Here is a 20716-nt window from a genome sequence, read left to right on the forward strand (position 1 = left end):
TATGGTTTGACATTCGCACCTTCTCTCACCCGCCTTTTACTATGGTCGGCCATTCACAGCTTCCTCTCCACCATACTTGTATGGTGGGATATTCACACCCACTTGCATCCGAAGACCTCCGCCCCCACTTTTGTTGATATTTAGTCGGTCATTCGCACCTTACCCGCTTTTGGCAAACTATGGCCTTCTTGCAGCCAAACACCTCTGATCTCGCTTTTGATGATGTAAGGTTGGGCATTCAGACCTTGCTTCACCTGCTTTTCACCAAATATAGTCGGACATTCACACCTTCTTGCAGCCGAACACTTCCGCTTTTAGTGTTCTATGAGGCATTCACATATTTTTTTTCACCGTATTTTATAGATTATGGTTGGAAATTCTCACCCACTCTCATCCGAAGACCTCTCCTCCCGCTTTTGTTAATATATAGTCGGGCATTCGAACCTTTTCTTACCCGCTTTTTACAAATTATGGTCGAACATTCACACCTACTTGCAGCTGAATACTTCCGCTCCACCTTTTAGGTATGTATGGTTGGCATTTGCACCTCTTTTTATACTGATTGCTGAAGATTAAGTTGTTCTTTCTCAAACTAAAATTTTTTTTTAATTGTTGAAACTTGATTTGAAGTGGATAAATAAGGAGGACAAACAGTTTTAAGTCAGGCTGATAGAAGGAATTAATTTTATAGCAAAATCTGTATTTCGTCATATGTCGAGAGATGCTTATTGCTGAAGAAGTTCTTTCTCATTCTACAAAGTACAACGTTGTTTATCGTTGAAACTTGATTAGACATGAATAAATATGAAGGACAAAGCAGTCTTAACTTGGTTTGAGTTAATGAATTCGTTTTATAGGAGAATCCGAATTCGTGCATAACTCATAAAATAGAGCTTATTTTCGGATTCCTGAAGAATGAGTCTGGTTCTTTCTCATAATACAAAGTTTGTTGTTTATTGTTGAAACTTCATCAGAAGTGAAGAAATAAATGAATGCCTATCAACAAATGTGGGATCTAAACTCTAGTGCTTCCTCTAAAATAATTTCCTTTCTCAATTTAGTCTGCTGAGAAAAGAGAGTGAATGCGAAGTAGACTTTAACACGGCTATGGGAGCGAGCCGAGTGTGGGCTAACCGGGAGAATTGCTTGAAAGAAACGCGACACCGAATGAGCGATCAGAACAAAGCCTCAATACGGGATTCTCGTGGTGTTTTTGTTGCTGCCTTGTCTTTTGCACAGAGTAAAAGACAAGGCAGCCATCGAATAGGGCCCGATTGTTCCTAGTTGGTCAGCCGAGGAGCAAGGGGGGGGGGGGAGCAAGTGTCTCAACCAAGCAAAGCTCACCATGGGGAAGGTGGCTATGCCAACTAGCCTGATGCCCTCCTCCCGCAGTGACGGATAATCGTACTCTGGTTTCTCTTCATAACGTACAAGTCTTTCGCCTTTTACTAAAGATTTCTGTGGAGAGCAGCACTAATGAGTTGTTTCTATTTTTGGCAGGCTTTACCTTTGCGGGTGAAGCCCTTTCTGTCTGTGCAAAAGAAATCTTCTTACTGTGCAGAGTGACTTCTCTGAGTAGAGTCGCCTTACTTGTTGCGACTGTGCCGATGTTCGAAGCTGGAGTGCAAAGTTGTTGCTTGAATGGTGCTTGCTGGAGCGTGCAGGAGTGCAAAGTTATACCATTTAAAAGGGCTGAAGAGTGCTCAGTGCAGCGGGTGGGCGACACTCTGGCCACCTTGAAAACCGAGGTTACATCCACTACCAGGGGCAGCCCAAGTTCTGCCGCAAGTGTGGTGAGCATGGGCACCAGGTTGAGGCTTGTACCAAGGTGTTATGTGGGAAGAGCAGAGAAATTGGGCAAACTTTTGGAGAGTGTCCAAATGGCAGGAAATGTAATCTCTGTGGAGAATTAAATCACCTCTTCAGAGATTGCCCTAAATCTTTTGCCAACAAATTAAAGACGGTAAAGCCACAGTCAAGCCAACAAAGAGAAGGACCAAAGGTGGCAGTTGGTGAACAAAGTGAAGAGGTTGACCCAATAAATTCAAACTTCCCGCCAAAAGCTTGGATTGGAAGTGAGGAGCAAAAAGGGGAGGGGCCTGTAGAGGCCTCACCACTCAGTGTTGAAGTCTGTGAGAATTCACAGGCAGAGGGTGGAGCTACGCTAAATGAGGAGGAAGAGCAGACAGGTGAGTCTAGTGAAGATACTCACCTCCCCGAAGGTCAACAGCCGAAGAGGACGGCATCTGAGCCTCTGATTCCCCAGTGGTATCAGAGAAGAGGGGAAGGGTTAGGTCCCTTTCAGACAGTTCTTCAGAGGAAGAACCTAGAGTCTTCCCCTCCGACTCACCAAATGAGGTCTCCTTTTTAACTTCAGCTCTGCAATCAACCCCCGGGGACTCAAAGTTAAATGCAACATTGCGTCAGAGGCCAACACCGAGAGTCCGAAAAGGAAATATAGATCACCCTACTCACTTTTCACCTAAAGAAATGATAGAAGAGCTAGTTTCCCAAGAAATAACCTGTGTGTAATTTGTTTTGATAACTTAGAAAAACGAAAATGACATACCTACTTTCCTTTATGCTTTTAATGGTTCTCACCTTCTCAACACTAAATGTGAGAAGTGTGAAATCAAAGACAAGAGCCCAGAGTATTTTATCCTTCTTAGACTCCATAAAATCAGATGTGTTTTTAATACAAGAATGTGGACTACCTTTTTTAAAAAACCATAGACAATGGGAGGAAATGTGGCCCCATTTATCGATATGGAGTGGCTCAAATCAAAATAAAAATAATGGTGTGGCCATTCTAATTAAAAATCCGCATGTTCTGGTGAAAGGTAGCACAGTGGTGAGAGACGGACGGGCACTTTTAGCACACTTGAATTTTATGGGGCAAGACTTTAACCTCTTAAATATTTATGGTTTCAATGGAAAAAATGAAAGGTATGACCTTTTAGAAGATATACAGCTTTACATGCTAGGGCAAGTACCTTTAATTGTAGGAGGGGATTTTAACTGTATCTTGAGCAGGAAAGATAGAAAAAGAGCAGGGGTAGATTTTAAAGTGGATAAGACTTTGATTTTACTTCAGGGCATATGCAGGGATTTTAAGCTTACTGACTGTTTTAAAACCATGCATCCCAGAGAGGAGGGCTTCACCTGGTTTAGTCATGATGGCACCAGAGCCTCTCGCATTGATTATTTCTTTACTAGAGATTGCCCACCCACTGATGTTAGATTAACCCCTGTTTTCTTTTCAGACCACCTTATGCTCTCCTGCACTCTTTCACCCCCTTCTGGTGTGACGGTAGGAAGTGGTCTGTGGAAACTCAACTGTTCCCTGTTGGAGGATGAAATCATAGTCAGTCAGTACAGGGAATGTTATAAAGAGTGGCAGACCCTTCAAGACCTCTACGAAACACATGCACAATGGTGGGAAATGGTGAAGGAAACGACCCAGACTTTTTTTAAACAGCAAGGTAAACGCAAAAAAAGGAAAGAGAATAGATGTATGATGGGACTACATAAACGCTTACAGCGCTACTTTAAACTAAATCAGTGTGGCATAGACTTTAAAGAAGAAATCAAAGATGTCAAAAAGGAAATGTCAGTTTTAGCAGAAATAAAGAGTAAAGGAATTTTTGTAAGAAGCAGGGAGCAGGAAATTGAGGAAGGTGAAAAAGAAAGAAAGTTATAAATAAAAAGGAGTGTATTCAAAATCTAAAAAGAGAAGATGGGTTTTTAACAAAATCCACACAAGAGATGATTGAAACTGTACATACCTTTTATAGTAACATGTACAAAGAGAAACCAGTGCACTTGGAAACATCGGCAGAAATCTTAAAATTCGTTGACAAAACCGTAAAAGAGAATGCACACTTGACACAGAATTTTACTGCTTTAGAGTTAAAAAAATGCCTAACAGGTTTTAAGAGAAGTCGAGCTCCGGGTTTAGACGGGCTTCCTGCAGAATTCTATCTGACCTATTGGGACCTTTTATCATCAGACATTTTAGATGTTTTTAAAGATTTTGAAAAACTCGACCGACTGCCTGACAGTTTTAGAGTGGGAATAGTGACTCTACTTTATAAAAAAAATGATAAGACTGACCTAAAGAATTGGAGGCCCATCACACTTTTAAACTTTGACTGTAAACTTTTTAGCAAGGTTTTAGCGACACGGATGTCCTCTGTTTTAGAGGAGGTAATTCACCCAGACCAAGCTTGTGCTATCTCAGGGAGACAACTCACCGACAGCCTCGTACTGATTCGAGACATCATTGATTACGCTAGAGACAGAAACACCCGGCTTGTCATCTTAAATTTAGACTTTGAAAAAGCATTTGATTTGGTCTCGCATCAATATCTCTTTCAGGTGTTGCAGCCATCGAAAAGGGCCCGATTGTTCCTACTTGGTGAGCTTTGCTTGGTTGAGACGCTTGCCCCCCCCCCCCCCCCCCCCTGCTCCTCGGCTGACCAAGTAGAAACAATCTATTCGATGGCTGCCTTGTCTTTTACTCTGTGCAAAAGACAAGGCAGCCACAAACACCACGGGAACACCGTATTGAGGCTTTGTTCTGACCACTCATTCGGTGTTGCGTTTCTTTCAAGCAATTCTTCCGGTTAGCCCGCACTCGGCTCGCTCCCAGAGCCGTGTTAAAGTCCACTTCGCATTCACTCTCTTTTCTCAGCAGATTAAAAGAAAGTTTCATCTTGGGCTCCCTGAAACTTCCATCCTGCACCGCTGTTTGCTTTTTCACAAGAGCAGAGGAGAGCGCACCGTTCCCAGCGGCACTGCAGTACCGGGTCGAGGCTTGGAGTGAACGGAGCAAGCTTCTTTTTCAACTCCTATTCTTAAAAATCCATTTAATATGTTGTCCTCGTATAGAGGACATATTAAACTGATAAGAACAGATACTACACTTGATCTTAGCCAAAAGGCCGAGAAGCGATAACTGTCCACTGTTTCAGGTCCGAGGGCCCTTGCTGGCACAATGCGCACTTGTAGCAGTGTTCTTTTTATGGCCATAGGTGGCCAGAGTGTCACGTTGCACCTCCGCCCACCCGCTGCACTGAGCACTCTTCAGCCCTTTTAAATGGTATAACTTTGCACTCCCGCATGCTCCAGCAAGTACCATTCAAGCAACAACTTTGCACTCCAGCTTCGAACATCGGCACAGTCGCAACAAGTAAGGCGACTCTACTCAGAGAAGTCACTCTGCAAAGTAGCAAGATTTCTTTTGCACAGACAGAAAGGGCTTCACCCGCAAAGGTAAAGCCTGCCAATAATAGAAACAACTCATTAGTGCTGCTCTCCACGGAAGTCTTTAGTAAAAGGCGAAAGACTTGTATGTTATGAAGAGAAACCAGAGTACGATTATCCGTCACTGCGGGAGCAGGGCATCAGGCTAGTTGGTATAGCCACCTTCCCCATGGTGAGCTTTGCTTGGTTGAGACGCTTGCCACCCCCCCCCCCCCCCCCCCCCCCCCCCCCCTTGCTCCTCGGCTGACCAAGTAGGAACAATCGGGCCCTATTCGATGGCTGCCTTGTCTTTTACTCTATGCAAAAGACAAGGCAGCAACAAAAACACCACGAGAATCCCGTATTGAGGCTTTGTTCTGACCACTCATTCGGTGTCGCGTTTCTTTCAAGCAATTCTCCCGGTTAGCCGACACTCGGCTCGCTCCCATAGCCGTGTTAAAGTCTACTTCGCATTCACTCTCTTTTCTCTGCAGACTCTTGGGATTTTATCTATAAAATGAATTCCTTCACTCAAACTATGTTAAAACTGCTTTGTCGTTCATATTTACCATGTCTAGAAAGATTTAAACAAAAAAAACAACGTTGTACTTTGCAGTAAAAGAAAGAGCAAATCTAAAGTTTCAGGAATCCGAGAATAAGCTTACTTTCATGAGTGCTTCACGATTTCGGATTTTGCTATAAAATGAATTCCTTCACTCAAACTAAATTAAAACTGCTAAACCGCTAATCTGTTACATGTAAGGCAGATGTCAAATTCACCGAAATAGGATCTAAGGGTATTCGGCCAATCGAGCTGTAGCAGCTTCGGTAAAAGAGTATAAGTTGAAGAGTTTGTGAATAAAGGTGTGCGCACACATAGTGAGCTGTAGGAAAATAGGCAGGGAGCAATGCCGGCTGGGGTATATGTTCTTGTATGTTGTCTGACTGTTTGATTTGAATGTGTTGTGTAAGTGTCCTGTTGAATGTTTGGGCTTTGACACTTCACTGTGGTTGTTAACTGTGTGGTGTGTCCTGAAATGTTATATGTTTGGGCTGTGTGACATGCTTAATGCTTGTCAGTAGCTACCCACTTATTCATATATAGCAACTGACAACATAAGAAGTCTGGACATACTTTGATAGTAGTTGTAGAAGTATCCTTATTGATAATAGATAAACTAATTCATAGTGATAGAACAGTAGATGAACAGGTGCCTGCACGTCTCACGAAAATAAAATGGGTGTATGATTGCTGACGGCAGAGCAATACTGCCAAACTTATGAGTTCTTGTGGCAAACTTGATTCAGTGTCTTGACGTGTATACGCTGTTTCGCTGACTTGATTGTCACAAGAAACAAAGTGTGTTTGATAAGATCCGACCATTTTATTACGGGAGGATCAGTATGTATGGATTCTGATGTGACTGATAAATCCATTCGTATCTTAAGCATAATCTAATACGTGAGACAACGCCCTGGCACACAATCAAAAAAAAAAAGAGAGAGCGGTTTTGTGTGAGAAAAGGTGCGAATGTCAAAACATACATGATCAAAACAGGGAGCGGAGGTGTTTGGCTGCGACAAGGTGTGAATGTCCACCCATAATTAATGAAAAACGGGCAACAAGTAGGTTCGAATGCCCAACCATACATCATCAAAAGCAGGAGTGGATGTGTTCGGCTACAAGAAGGTTTGAATGTCCGAGCATAGTTTGTAAAAAGCAGTTAAGAAAAGGTTTGAATATCAAACCGCACATAATCATAAGCGGGAGAGGAGGTGTTCGGCTGCAAGAAGGTGTGAACGTCCGACCAAAGTTTGTAAAAAGCAGTTAAGAAAAGGTTTGAATATCCAACCGAACATAATCAAAAGCGGGAGCAGAGCTGTTCGACTGCAAGTAGGTGTGAATGTCAGATCATAATTGCTGAAAAATGTGATAGAAAAGACTAGAATGCCGGACAATACATCGTCAAAAGCGGGAGAGGTGGTTTTTCGGCTGCAAGTAGGTGTGAATGTCCAGCCATAATTACTCACAAACGGGGGAAGAAAAGGTAGTATTTCCAGACCACACATGATCAAAACAGGGAATGGAGGTGGTTCAGCTGCAAGGTGTGAATGTCTGACTAAAGTTTGTAAAAACCGTGTAAGACAAGGGGCGAATGCCCGACAATGTATGATCAAAAGAGGGAGCGGAGGTTTTCGGCTGCAAGGTCTGAATGTCCAACCACAATTTGTAAAAATCGGGGAAGAAAAGGCTCGAAAGCCCGACTATACACCATCAAAAGCGGGAGCAGTGGTGTTCAGGTGCAAGAAGGTCTGAATGTCCGACCAAAAATTACTGAAAAATGGGTAAGAAAAGGTGCGAATGCCAAATCATACATCATCAAAAGCAGGAGCGGATGTGTTCGGCTACAAGAAGGTTTGAATGTCCAACCATAGTAAGTAATAGGCGGGTAAGAAAAGGCTTGAATGCCCGACTATATACCATCAAAAGCGGAAGCGGAGGTGTTCGGCTGCAAGACGGTGTGAACGTCCGACCAAAGTTTGTAAAAAGCAGTTAAGAAAATGTTCGAATATCCAACCAAACATAATCAAAAGCGGGAGCAGAGCTGTTCGACTGCAAGTAGGTGTGAATATCAGATCATAATTTGCAAAAAGCTGTTGAGATAGGGTGAGAATGCCCGACTATACACTATCAAATGTGGGAGCGGAGGTGTTCGTCTGTGAGTAGGTGTGAATGTCCGACCATAATTGCTGAAAAATGTGTTAGAAAAGGTAAGAATACTGGACCATACATCATCAAAAGCGGGAGAGGTGGTGTTCGGCTTCAAGAAGGTGTGAAAGTCCGACAATGGTTTGTAAAAAGCGGGTAAAAAAAGGTTCGAATGCCCGAATATACATCATCAAAAGCGGAAGCGGAGGTGTTCGGATGCAAGAAGGTGTGAACGTCCGACCAAAGTTTGTAAAAAGCAGTGAAAAGCGAGAAAAAGTATTTCGTGAGTTCTGCATGATTTGGGATTTTGCTTATAAAATGCATTACTTCAATCAAACTATGTTAAAACTGATTTGTCCTTCATATTTACTATGTCTAGAAATATTTAAACAAAAAAACAACGTTGTACTTTGCAGTAAAAGAAAGAGCAAATCTAAAGTTTCAGGAATCCGAGAATAAGCTTACTTTCTTCTTTCTTCTTCATGATTTTGGATTTTGCTATAAAATGAATTCCTTCACTCAAACTAAATTAAAACTGCTAAACCGCTAATCTGTTAAATGCAAGGCAGATGTCAAATTCACCGAAATAGGATCTAAGGGTATTTGGCCAATCGAGCTGTAGCAGCTTCGGTAAAAGAGTATAAGTTGAAGAGTTTGTGAATAAAGGTGTGCGCACACATAGTGAGTTGTAGGAAAATAGGCAGGGAGCAATGCCGGCTGGGGTATATGTTCTTGTATGTTGTCTGACTGTTTGATTTGAATGTGTTGTGTAAGTGTCCTGTTGAATGTTACATGTTTGGGCTTTGACACGCTTCACTGTGGTTGTTAACTGTGTGGTGTGTCCTGAAATGTTATATGTTTGGGCTGTGTGACATGCTTAATGCTTTTCAGTAGCAACCCACTTATTCATATATAGCAACTGACAACATAAGAAGTCCGGACATCTTTGATAGTAGTTGTAGAAGTATCCTTATTGATAATAGATAAACTAATTCATAGTGATAGAACAGTAGATGAACAGGTGCCTGCACATGTCTCATGAAAATAAAATGGGTGTATGATTGCTGACGGCAGAGCAATACTGCCAAACTTATGAGTTCTTGTGGCAAACTTGATTCAGTGTCTTGACGTGTATACGCTGTTTCGCTGACTTGTCACAAGAAACAAAGTGTGTTTGATAAGATCCGACCATTTTATTACGGGAGGATCAGTATGTATGGATTCTGATGTGACTGATAAACCCATTCGTATCTTAAGCATAATCTAATACGTGAGTCAACGCCCTGGCACACAATCAAAAAAAAAAAAGAGAGAGCGGTTTTGTGTCCCCACAGTCCATAATGTAGAAAAGAGAGAAAAAAGCCTTTCTGATTTGGTGTGTGTGCTCACAGTGCAGAGTGTAGAGAAAAGAGAGAAAAGAAAGCCGTTTTGGTGTCACGGGAGACAGAACAGCAAAGGGTTTCATCGAACATTTAAAAAAGATTCAGATTGTTAGAATATCCAGAATTTATAGAAATGGTGGTGATTACTCTTATTTTCTAGAATGGAAATAACTGCACCATGTCTGTTTTATGAATTTAAGGGGCTAAAAAGTTTTGTTCTCGTTTTTCTATGATTAACCGAATGTATGTGAGAGTCCAAACAGACAGAAGGGTTACGGCCGAGCGCTGGACCTTCCAAAAAAGATGAGACAGGCTGGACCCGTGCCATACTAGTTAAGACCTGCCTGTGGATAACAGGTTCTTTAAACTCTCACAAACTCACACACGTTCGCACACATACACCCATACACACACACATTCTTGAACTTGCTGCAAGATTAAACCTTTGCATTAACTGACTCCAGCAACTCTGAGTCTCATTGAGAGACTTTTCTCAACAATTGGGTCCTCAAACCAGATCTCAACGTTTTTTCCGCTGTCCAGGGTCGGAGCTGAAACCGTGCACGGGGGAGTCAAGTACTCCTAATGAAAGACCCCCTGCTGAATTGCGGTAATTAGGAGCCAGTGTCCACTGAAAGGGGGAAAAAGGGACGAGATCGTACTTTTGAATCAATGGCCAGAAGCCATTGGCAGTGCAGGCATCAACAATAATGGTGTTATTTCACCCATTAACACTTAAGGTACCTCATGCAGTGGCTGTGATATGGTTACTTAATAAAATATCTTTACCAGACATCTCTCCTACATAACAGTTCTTCTTTCACAGCCACACCTTGTTGTCGAGAGATGTGCTACACTTAATCCATTCACACTGCTACCTACCCCACAGATGGAAAGCCTCATGATTGCATGTCAGAAATAACCATCAGTGTTTTACCCAGGCCAGACTTAACTGATATACGTTATGAAAATGCAGAAATAACTATATTTATTCAACAGGTCAAGCAAAAAACCCTGATGGCACAAATGCTACAGGATTTACAGTAGTAACAGAAACTGAAGTTTTCTTAAAACAACCACTACCAAAAAATTACTCTGTTCAAGCAGTCGAATTGGTAGCTTTAACTGAAGCTTGTAAATTAAATAACAAAAAGGTTGTTAACGTTTACACTGACAGTCAGTATGCTAAGTGTGACCAAATTTCATCTGCAGAGGCAAAAGTTTGCAAAGCATGGAGATCTGTGAGGGAGTCTTCTGCCTGCAAAGAGAGGGAAGCGAAAACAGGAAAAGATTTAGCTGCTTGCTTAGCTGCAGCATCAGCTCTGGCATTGCCACAAGCAACAGGATCGTCTGAGTTAGTGTGAGCCGCACACTTACAGACCGAGATTGCTGTAGGCAAAAGGATCGCATCAAGAAGATCAGAAACCTGCTTGGAGTTCAGAATAGTTTTACCATCTGATTTAAGGAAATGCCTGTGTTTCCACAGCGCACCAAAGTCATGAACAACACCAAAAGCATATCTGGAATCTGTGTAAATAGTGACTTACCAGCTGCCAACTTACAAGCTTCAGTAAGTGCAATAAGCTCAGTAGTTTGAGCAGAGAAATGTTTAGGAAGAGAACCAGACAACAAAGTGTCATGTGAAGAACATACTGCAAACCAAACACAGTTAGTACCTGTGGCTGGATCACGCAAAGCTGATCCATCTACAAAAAGAATCATGTCAGAGTTTGGAAGAGGAGTCTCTAAAAGATCAGGTCGGGGTGTACAAACTTGTTCCAAAACAGCTTCACAGTCATGAGGCTCCCCATCCTCAGGAGTTGGAAGCAAAGTAGCAGGATTCAGAACAGTACAACGTTTAACAGTGACATTTGGCATATCACAGAGGTGTATCTGAGCCAACGAGCAGTTGAAAGATGTGAAGTTTTCTGCTCGAGAAGAATAATGGCAACAGCATGAGGAACCAAAACAGTCAAATTAGCGTAGCCCACAATATCTTGGGAGGCCAGGACAGCTTTCTCTGCAGCTGCAACAGCACGAAGACAACCAGGCAGGCCTGCAGCCACAGAGTCCAGTTTTGCTGAGAAATGAGCCACTGGCCTTTGCCTGCCCCATGTTCCTGCATAAGAACAGATGTCATACAACCATGCTTCTCATCAACTGCCTGTATGAAAGGTTTATGAGGATCTGGAATGCCAAGTGTTGGTGCTGTTTGAAGAGCCAGCTTAAGCTGACTAAAGGCTGATTCAGCCTCAGGAGTCCATGGAACACGATCAGCTGACTGGAGGCCTTTACCATGGATAAGAGCACCTAAGAGAGCTTCGAGAAAAGAGTAGTTAGGAATAAAGTTCCTGCAGTAAGATGTTATACCTAAGAATGACATAAGCTGTTTTTTAGTAACCGGTTTAGGAATGATCTGAACTGCAGCAACACGTTTAGGAGAAAGTGAGCGCCCATCCTTAGAAATCACATGACCCAAAAAGGTGACTTCGTCCTGTACAAACTGTAAATTAGAAAGGCTGGCTTTATGGCCATAAGAAGGAAGATGTTTCAACAGATTCACTGTCTTTTCACACTGTTGTTTAGATGGACTACATAAAAGGATGTCATCCACATACTGCAAAAGAGCAGAGCCTGTGGTTGATTGAAGTTAATCCAGACTAGCTTTGAGGGCAGCATTGTAAATAGTGGGACTTTCACAGTACCCCTGGCATAACCGGGTAAAAGTCCAAGATCTCCCTTCAAACTAAAAAGCAAACCAAAATGGGCTATCAGGGTGCACTGGCGACAAGTCAACCACTGAGAAAAACTGTGCATCTGATGTAATTTGAGACAAAATAGTGTGTGGGTTGGGCACAGTAGGAGCATGTGGCTGAACTGCAGCATTCACCGCTTGGAGGTCCTGTACAAAACGCCATTCATCTGGCTGGCCAGCATCTTTAATCTTTTTAACAGGAAACAATGGAGTAAGCACAGGTGAATTTTCAAAAGGAACAATAATGCCTGTTTTCTGAAAAGATTGAAAAACAGGTTTAATCCCTTTAATTGCTTCAGGCTTAAAAGGGTATTGTTTTTTACATGGACAAAAGTCTGATTTAGGGGTGACAATTACTGGTTCACAGCCTTTTATCAACCCCACATCATATTTGCTCTTAGCCCAAAGATCATTGGGCACTTCAGCCAACATGGGTATCGAAGACAAATCTGTTTCAGATAAAAAACATGCTTCAAAATGTGATTCTGTGGTAGGAATTAAGTCCACAGTTCTTTGACAATGCATTGTACTCAAAAATGTTTTTTGTACGCTGACAATCGTTCAGAAAACATCAAATTTGGATCAGCAGGTGAAACGGTCCACTCCATTTCTTTCTGACATGTAGCAACAAACTCTCCCACACCTTGTCACTGCCAGTGTGTACGTTTGGCCAAGGAAATGTGAGGGCGAGTACCACAAACATTAAAAAAATTGAAGTGCTCTGGAGTGAGCGACACAGCCAATAAAGTAGGCGCACATATTTTTTCACTTCTTCTCATAGTCATTGTCAGGCCCCAAAGAAATGTGTGATGTGCAGTGCAAATCAGTAGGTTGCATGAAATCAGAAAGGGGTGAAACTAACGCTTTTGCTTCTTCCACTAGTTGTTGTGAAAAAGGAGAGCTGGGAAGTTTCCACTCATAAGCATATGTAAGTGCCGATGAATCAAACTGCACTGCTGTGAAAACTTTGTCAGACTGTAACATAACCTTAACACCCTCTGGTGTAGAAGTTAAAATAATGCCTAATTTACACATGAGATCACAGCCCATCAGGTTAATGGGACACAACTCTGATAACAAAAATGAGTGTTTGAAGGAGAGCTCATCGGGAGTGACAACACGCAATGGGCATTGTCATTTTCTCCTTCACAACCTGGCCTGATGCAGACATACAGTAAACGTGGTTTCCACTTAACTTTGGAGGACAATCAAACTCCCCTGACGTCACTACTGATGAACATAATTTCCTATATTCTGAGAGAAATATCTTTGCTCTAGGACGGAAATAGCATGCAAAACTTTACTACGTGAATCACAGTCGGCAAGCGTTTCTTCACTACACAGAGCAGGAAAAATGTGTGAGTGTGTTTATGCTATCACCCATTAGTGGAGGCTCCGCTGCCGCGTGACGTCCAGAACCTGCCTCCCACCCTCAGTCAGCCTTTTGCCCAATTTCATCACTTTTCAGCTGTGGACAGTCCTTCTTCCAGTGTCCAGTCTGGCCACAGTAAAAACAAATATTCGGATCATAGCTCTGGCGTGGCCCATTTCGACCTCCTCTCCCACACGTCCACGTCTTCGACTTCGGCCTCGTCCTCTGTTTACACACACTGCGTAATACATGGTCATGGCTGCCAAATGCAGCTCCTTTTCACACTTGTCCCTTTTGGTTGTCTTACGCGTCTCAACTTGGTTATGAGCATGGCGAGCATATCGGCGAACGTCAGCCAAACGAGGACCCTCACACCATCCCACGTAAATGTTCTTTACTTCAGTGGCGACATCTGGCATGAGGCCTTTAATTATTGCATCGCAAACTGTGGCCTTCTCTCAGCCAAACACCTCTGATCTCGCTTTTCATGATGTAAGTTCCTGCGTATGCTGCCGCTTACCTGGATGACGTCATCATCCATAGCAACAGCTGGGCGGAGCATGTTCAGCAGATGGCGGCAGTGCTGGAGTCACGGGGCTCACGGCCAACCCAAAGAAGTGTGCAGTTGGATGGAGGGAGGTACGGTATCTGGGGTACCACTTGGGCGGCGGACAGGTGCGTCCACAGGTAGACAAGACAGCAGCGATTGCAGCCTGCCCAAAACCTAAGACCAAGAAAGAGGTGAGGCGGTTTTTGGGGCTGGCCGGATATTACCGGCGATTTATTCCCAACTTCGCGGAGCTGACCAGCCCTTTGACCAACCTTACCCGAAAAGGTGCCTCTGATCCGGTCCGGTGGACGAAGCAGTGCCAGGTGTCACTTGAGAGGGTAAAGCAGACCCTCTGTGGGGAGCCTCTTCTCCACACACCTAACTCCTCTCTCCCATTTGTCCTGCAGACTGATGCATCGGGAAGGGGGTTGGGGGCTGTTCTGTCCCAGCAGGTGCGGGGCGTTGACCACCCAGTGCTTTACATCAGCCAGAAACTATCCGAGAGGGAGACCAGATACAACACGGTGGAGAGGGAGTGCCTGGCCATCCGGTGGGTGGTCGGCGCTCTGCGGTATTACTTGCTGGGGCGCCCATTCACCCTTTGCTCGGACCTTGCTCCCCTCCAGTGGCTCCACCGAATGAAAAATGTCAATGCACGGATCACCCGCTGGTATCTGGCACTACAGCCTTTTAAATTCAAAGTGGTCCATAGGCCGGGGGCACAGATGGCTGTGGCCGACTTCCTTTACAGCTCGCATGGCGAGGTGTGTGGGGGGGAGTAGGTTAGGCCGGACCGCTCCCCGGCCAAGGTCAGGCGGTGGAGGTATGTGGAGGGGGCGTGGTGCATCAGCTGCAGGAGAGAGCTGTGGAGAGAGCTCTGGGGAGCAGGACTAGGTGAGTGATTAGTACACCGGCAGTCACTTGTCTAATCACTCTCCTCTTTAAAAAACTCAGAGCTGTAAGGAGGATTGAAGTGGAGTCGGCAGCACGAACCGGGAGGGAAGGCCTGCGAACGACTCCACATTCATGAAAAAGGGTTAAATAAACTATACGTTGAACCGTCCTCTGTCTCTGAGTCTCTCTGAAAGAACCCGCAGTGGCAACAGGCCGCCTCAATGTGCAATTATTAAAGACAGTAAAGGACGATCTCTCTCGTTGGAAGTCCTTACCTATATCACTTATGGGGAGAGTTACAACCATTAAAATGATGATACTACCAAAAGTTAACTATCTGTTCTCAATGATCCCCATAAAACCACCTGCTACTTGGTTTACGTCACTAGATTCATGCATCTCTAAATTTCTGTGGAAAAACAAACCACCACGTATTAGTTTAAAAACCCTACAGAAGACCAAGGACAGGGTGGATTAGATTTACCTAATTTTCAGCACTATTCCTTAGCCAATAGGTTACAGTATATATCAAAATGGTTTAAACCTAGCCCAATAGATGAACATGGATAAGTATAGAACAAGCATTCTGTGATAATCTGGAAATCTCTGACCTGCTACTTATTAGTCAAATAGTGAAAAATCACAAATGTTTCAAAAGCATTAACATCAGCACCTCTCTGACAGCCTGGTGGGAATTTCTTAAAATAACAAAGTCTTCACTTGTCCCGTGTAAGCTTACATCCATCTGGAACAATCCTGACATCCTGCAAAACAAAAAAATGCTAAACTTTACTCTGTGGAAGATCAAAGGAATCAAACGTCTGGAACATATAATCCAAAATGGACATTTTATTTAATTTGATGAGCTCATATCACAACATGAGATAGGCAGCAATAAATTCCTAGAATATCAACAACTTAAGTCTATAATAACAAAGAAATATATCCTCCACCAACCAGACTTACAACTCCCGATTAGGGTAGCAGAATTTCTAAGCATCTGCACCCCAAAACTACTATCAAAAATATATAAATTATTGTCTAAGATAGATGACACAATGTCTCTACCGTCCTCAAAATGGGCGGCAGATTTATCCATCAGTTCTAGTCATAGCTTCTGGCCACATATATGTTTGAACACCTTCAGAATGACTCGAAATCCTAATTTACAGCTCATACAATACAAAATTCTTCATAGAACACACTATACAGGACAAAGGATGTTCAGGATGGGTTTAACACACTCAAACATCTGCTCACATTGCACAGATAACACACCTGATGATTATGCACACACTTTGTGGTTTTGTGCGCCTGTCCAGAAGTTCTGGCTTGAAGTCTGTGCGGACCTATCAACATGACTAAAGTGTAGCATTCCTGCATGCCCCACACTGTGCATACTGGGTGACTTAGACAACATCAATGTGGAATTTAGCTTAGCACACATGATCCTCACAGTGTTATGTATAGCAAAGAAAACTATTCTCATGAACTGGAAAGCGAAGAACAATCTGTGTATTAACCAGTTTAGAAATTTTCTTTTAGATTATATTAGCATGGAAACAATGTCTGCTTCCTCAAAACATCAATTGGCTGAATTTAATTCTCTCTGGTCCCCTCTGATTAGCTTGATCACATAGTGTTGGTGGTGGGTTGCTGTCCCGTCGCTCTGGGCGGTTGGGTGTGTGCTGGGGGGGGGCTGTGTGGCTTAGGGCGTCTGGTGGTCTCTCGGGTCGTGGGGACCGGGTTGGTCATTGCTGGGGGGGACTGTGTGTCGGGCTTGGAGGGCAGTTTTGGGGGCTTGCGGGTGGGGCTGTCTTGCGGTGTGGGGCGGGGTCCCTTAGGGGCCTTGGGGTAGTGGCTGCTGGCTCTGTACCGGGTGACGGGGCCGCTCTGGCGTGGGTGGTGGAGCTGGGCCTGGACCTGGTGGCTTGCCGCTGCCTTGTGCCCGGGGCGGGGCCCTGCCTGTGCCTGGGGGGTCTGGGTTGCCCTGGACATGCCACAGTATGCGTGGGTTGGTGCAGGTCCTGGTGCCGGCCTTGTTGCTCTGGGAACTCCAAGGTGTCCGCAGGTGGTTGTTTTTTTTAGGGTGTTGGGGCGTGCGGTGAGGAGGAGGGGGTCTGTATGGGGGTGTGCTTTTCCCCTGTTGGGGGGGGCCTGGGGGGGCCTGGGTGATGGTGGGTCTCAGGCCCGGGCTGCTGCGACTGGTGTAACCGGGTGATTTGTTTGTTTGTTTGTTTGATTTTTGTTGTTGTTTGTTTGTTTTTGTAGAGGTCCTCTGGGGTGGGGTTGGGTTGAGTGGGGTGGGGCGGGATGGGTTCCTTCTGGGGGTACAGTAGCTCCCGGAATATGGTGACTGCAGGCCCCGAGCCTGGTGGACATCAGGCCCTCCTGCCCTGTGTTGGGTCCCAGGTAGCGGGGATGCCTATTGCAGCCAGTCTCTGGCTGCCCTCTCCGGGGTGGGAGGGACCAGGAGGATGAATTAATTATTCTGCTAGTTTATATATTGTAAACATAAACAATAAACAATTATAAAACTTCCCTTGGCAAAGCAAATCTGTTTGGCATAAAGGTATTCAGACTACAATTCTGCTGCCATAATGCACAATTCCGGATTTTGATATAAAATGAATTCCTTCACTCAAACCAAGTTAAAACTGCATTTTCCTTCATATTTATCCATGTCTAAATAGCTTTGAACAAAAAAGAACGTTGTACTTTGCAGGATAGGAAACAACAACACTAAACCTTTAGGAATCCGAGAATAAGCTTATTTTTACGAGTTCTACACAATTTCGGATTTTGATATAAAATGAATTCCTTCACTCAAACTAAGTTAAAACGTCTTTGTCCTTCATATTTATCCATGTCCAAATAGCTTTAAACAAAAAAGAACGTTGTACTTTGCAGGATAGGAGAGAACAACACTAAACCTTTTCAGGAATCCGAGAATAAGCGTCGTTTCACGAGTTCTACACAATTCCGGATTTTGATATAAAATTAATTCCTTCACTCAAACCAAGTTGTGATATGTCTATGCAAGGACCACATATTAAATGGATTTGTATCAATAGGAGTTGAAAAAGGAGCTTGCTCCGTTCACTCCAAGCATCGACCCGGTACTGCAGTGCCGCTGGGAACGGTGCGCTCTCCTCTGCTCTTGTGAAAAAGCAAACAGCGGTGCAGGATGGAAGTTTCAGGGACCCCAAGATGAAACTTTCTTTTAGTCTGATGAGAAAAGAGAGTGAAGGCGAAGTAGACTTTAACACGGCTCTGGGAGCGAGCCGAGTGCGGGCTAACCAGGAGAATTGCTTGAAAGAAATGCGACACCGAATGAGCGGTCAGATCAAAGCCTCAATACGGTGTTCCTGTGGTGTTTTTATAAAATGCGGTGAAAATAAAGGCGTGAATGCCCCATAGAAAACTAAAAGGTGGAGCGGAAGTGTTCGGCTGCAAGAAGGTGTGAATGTCCGACTATATTTGGTGAAAAGCAGGTGAAGCAAGGTCTGAATGCCCAACCTTACATCATCAAAAGCGAGATCAGAGGTTTTTGGCTGCAAGAAGGCCATAGTTTGCCAAAAGCGGGTAAGGTGCGAATGACCGACTAAATATCAACAAAAGTGGGGGCGGAGGTCTTCGGATGCAAGTGGGTGTGAATATCCCACCATACAAGTATGGTGGAGAGGAAGCTGTGAATGGCCGACCATAGTTTGCAAAAAGCGGGTGAGAAAAGGTGCGAATGTCCAACCATACATGATCAAAACAGGGAGCGGAGGTGTTTGGGTGCGACAAGGTGTGAATGTCCACCCATAATTAATGAAAAGCGGGCAACAAGTAGGTTCGAATGCCATACCATACATCATCAAAAGCAGGAGTGGATGTGTTCGGCTACAAGAAGCTGTGAATGTCCAGCCATAATTACTCAAAAACGGGTAAGAAAAGGTAGTATTGCCAGACCATAAATGATCAAAACAGGGAGCGGAGGTGTTCCGCTGTAAGAAGGTGTGAATGTCCGACCATAATTGGTAAAAAGCGGGTAAGAAAAGGTTAAAATACCCGACTGTACACAATCAATAGCGGGAGCGGAGTTGTTTGGCTACTAAAAGGTGTGAAAGTCCGACCATGGTTTGTAAAAAGCGGGTAAGAAAAGGTGCGAATGCCGGACAATGTATGATCAAAAGAGGGAACGGAGGTTTTCGGCTGCAAGAAGGTCTAAATGTCCAACCATAATTTGTAAAAACCGGGGAAGAAAAGGCTCGGAAGCCCGACTATACACCATCAAAAGCGGGAGCGGAGGTGTTCAGCTGCAAGAAGGTCTGAATGTCCATCAATAATTGCTAGAAAACATGAAAAAAAATGTTCGAATATCCAACCGCACATGATCATAAGTGGGAGAGGAGGTGTTCAGCTTCAAGAAGGTGTGAATGTCCACCCATAATTCCTCAAAAATGGGTAAAAAAAAAGGTGCGAATGCCCAACCATACATCATCAAAAGCAGGACTGGATGTGTTCGGTTACAAGAAGGTTTGAATGTCCGAGCATAGTTTGTAAAAAAATTTCCAGTTCACTCCATTAAATGCTTTTTCTGCATCTAGAGAGTCGATTGTGGTTTCCAAGTTGTTGATGGTAGAATAGTCTATGAGATTAATGATCCGGTTTGTGAACGAACTGTTGTGCCTACTGCTCTTCAGCCTGTCAAATGAAACGTAGAATTTAAAACGTGACAAATGAACGAAGACCCAAGGAGTTGAGTCGTAAACTAATCAATACTGTTTCCTGTGCGAGGACCTGTCAGTCGAGGAGTTGAGTCATGAACGAATCAATACTGCTTCCTGTCCTGCTGACTGAGCTTATGAAGCTGCCGCCTGCCATGTGGTGAGGAAGGGTACTGCATGAAAATGAACGAATCACTCACTGAGACAACTCGTTACTCCCGAGTCATATAAAAAATTTGTTCATGTCGAACGAATCGCTCACGAACGACACATCACTATCTATTTGACGAGTTATGCATGAATTCGGATTTTGCAATAAAATTAATTCCTTCTCTCAAACCAAGTTCAAACTGCTTTGTCCTTCATATTTATCTACTTCTAATCTGGTTTCAACAATAAACAACCCCACATCATATTTGCTCTTCGCCCAAAGATCATTGGGCACTTCAGCCAACATGGGTATCGAAGACAAATCTTTTTCAGATTAAAAACATGCTTCAAAATGTGATTCTGTGGTAGGAATTAATTCCACAGTTCTTTGACAATGCATTGTACTCAAAAATATTTTTTTGTATGCTGACAATCGTTCAGAAAACATCAAATTTGGATCAGCAGGTGAAACGGTCCAATCCGTTTCTTTCTGACATGTAGCAACAAACTCTCCCACACCTTGTCAATGCCAGTGTGTAGGTTTGGCCAAGGAAATGTGAGGGCGAGTACCACAAACATTAAAAAAGTCGAATTGCTCTGGAGTGAGCGACACAGCCAATAAAGTAGGCGCACATATTTTTTCACTTCTTCTCATAGTCATTGTCAGGCCCCAAAGAAATGTGTGATCTTCAGTGCAAATCAGCAGGTTGCATGAAATCAGAAAGGGGTGAAACTAACGCTTTTGCTTCTTCCACTAGTTGTTGTGAAAAAGGAGAGCTGGGAAGTTTCCACTCATAAGCATATGTAAGTGCAGATGAATCAAACTGCACTGCTGTGAAAACTTTGTCAGGCTGTAACATAACGTTAATACCCTCTGGTGTAGAAGTTAAAATAATGCCTAATTTACACATGAGATCACAGCCCATTAGGTTAATGGGACACAA

The 20716-nt window shown here is 43.7% G+C and overlaps 3 non-coding genes and 1 pseudogene across 3 annotated transcripts; 2 read left to right on the forward strand and 2 right to left on the reverse strand.

Annotated features, from left to right (window-relative positions):
- Window positions 1–1404: 1404 nt before the first annotated feature.
- On the forward strand, window positions 1405–1518 carry LOC140265944 (U5 spliceosomal RNA). The gene has a single exon (XR_011906623.1). It is a non-coding gene; the product is annotated as a U5 spliceosomal RNA (small nuclear RNA).
- Window positions 1519–4771: 3253 nt separating this feature from the next.
- On the reverse strand, window positions 4772–4955 carry LOC140320581 (U2 spliceosomal RNA). The gene has a single exon (XR_011918415.1). It is a non-coding gene; the product is annotated as a U2 spliceosomal RNA (small nuclear RNA).
- A 308-nt stretch (window positions 4956–5263) lies between these two features.
- On the reverse strand, window positions 5264–5377 carry LOC140265907 (U5 spliceosomal RNA). The gene has a single exon (XR_011906590.1). It is a non-coding gene; the product is annotated as a U5 spliceosomal RNA (small nuclear RNA).
- A 12533-nt stretch (window positions 5378–17910) lies between these two features.
- LOC140320648 (U2 spliceosomal RNA) lies at window positions 17911–18060 on the forward strand (annotated as a pseudogene).
- Window positions 18061–20716: the final 2656 nt, after the last annotated feature.

Source organism: Leuresthes tenuis, unplaced genomic scaffold, assembly GCF_036924035.1.
Source record: "Leuresthes tenuis unplaced genomic scaffold, fLeuTen1.0.hap1 SCAF_12, whole genome shotgun sequence".
Classification (NCBI taxonomy): domain Eukaryota; kingdom Metazoa; phylum Chordata; class Actinopteri; order Atheriniformes; family Atherinopsidae; genus Leuresthes; species Leuresthes tenuis.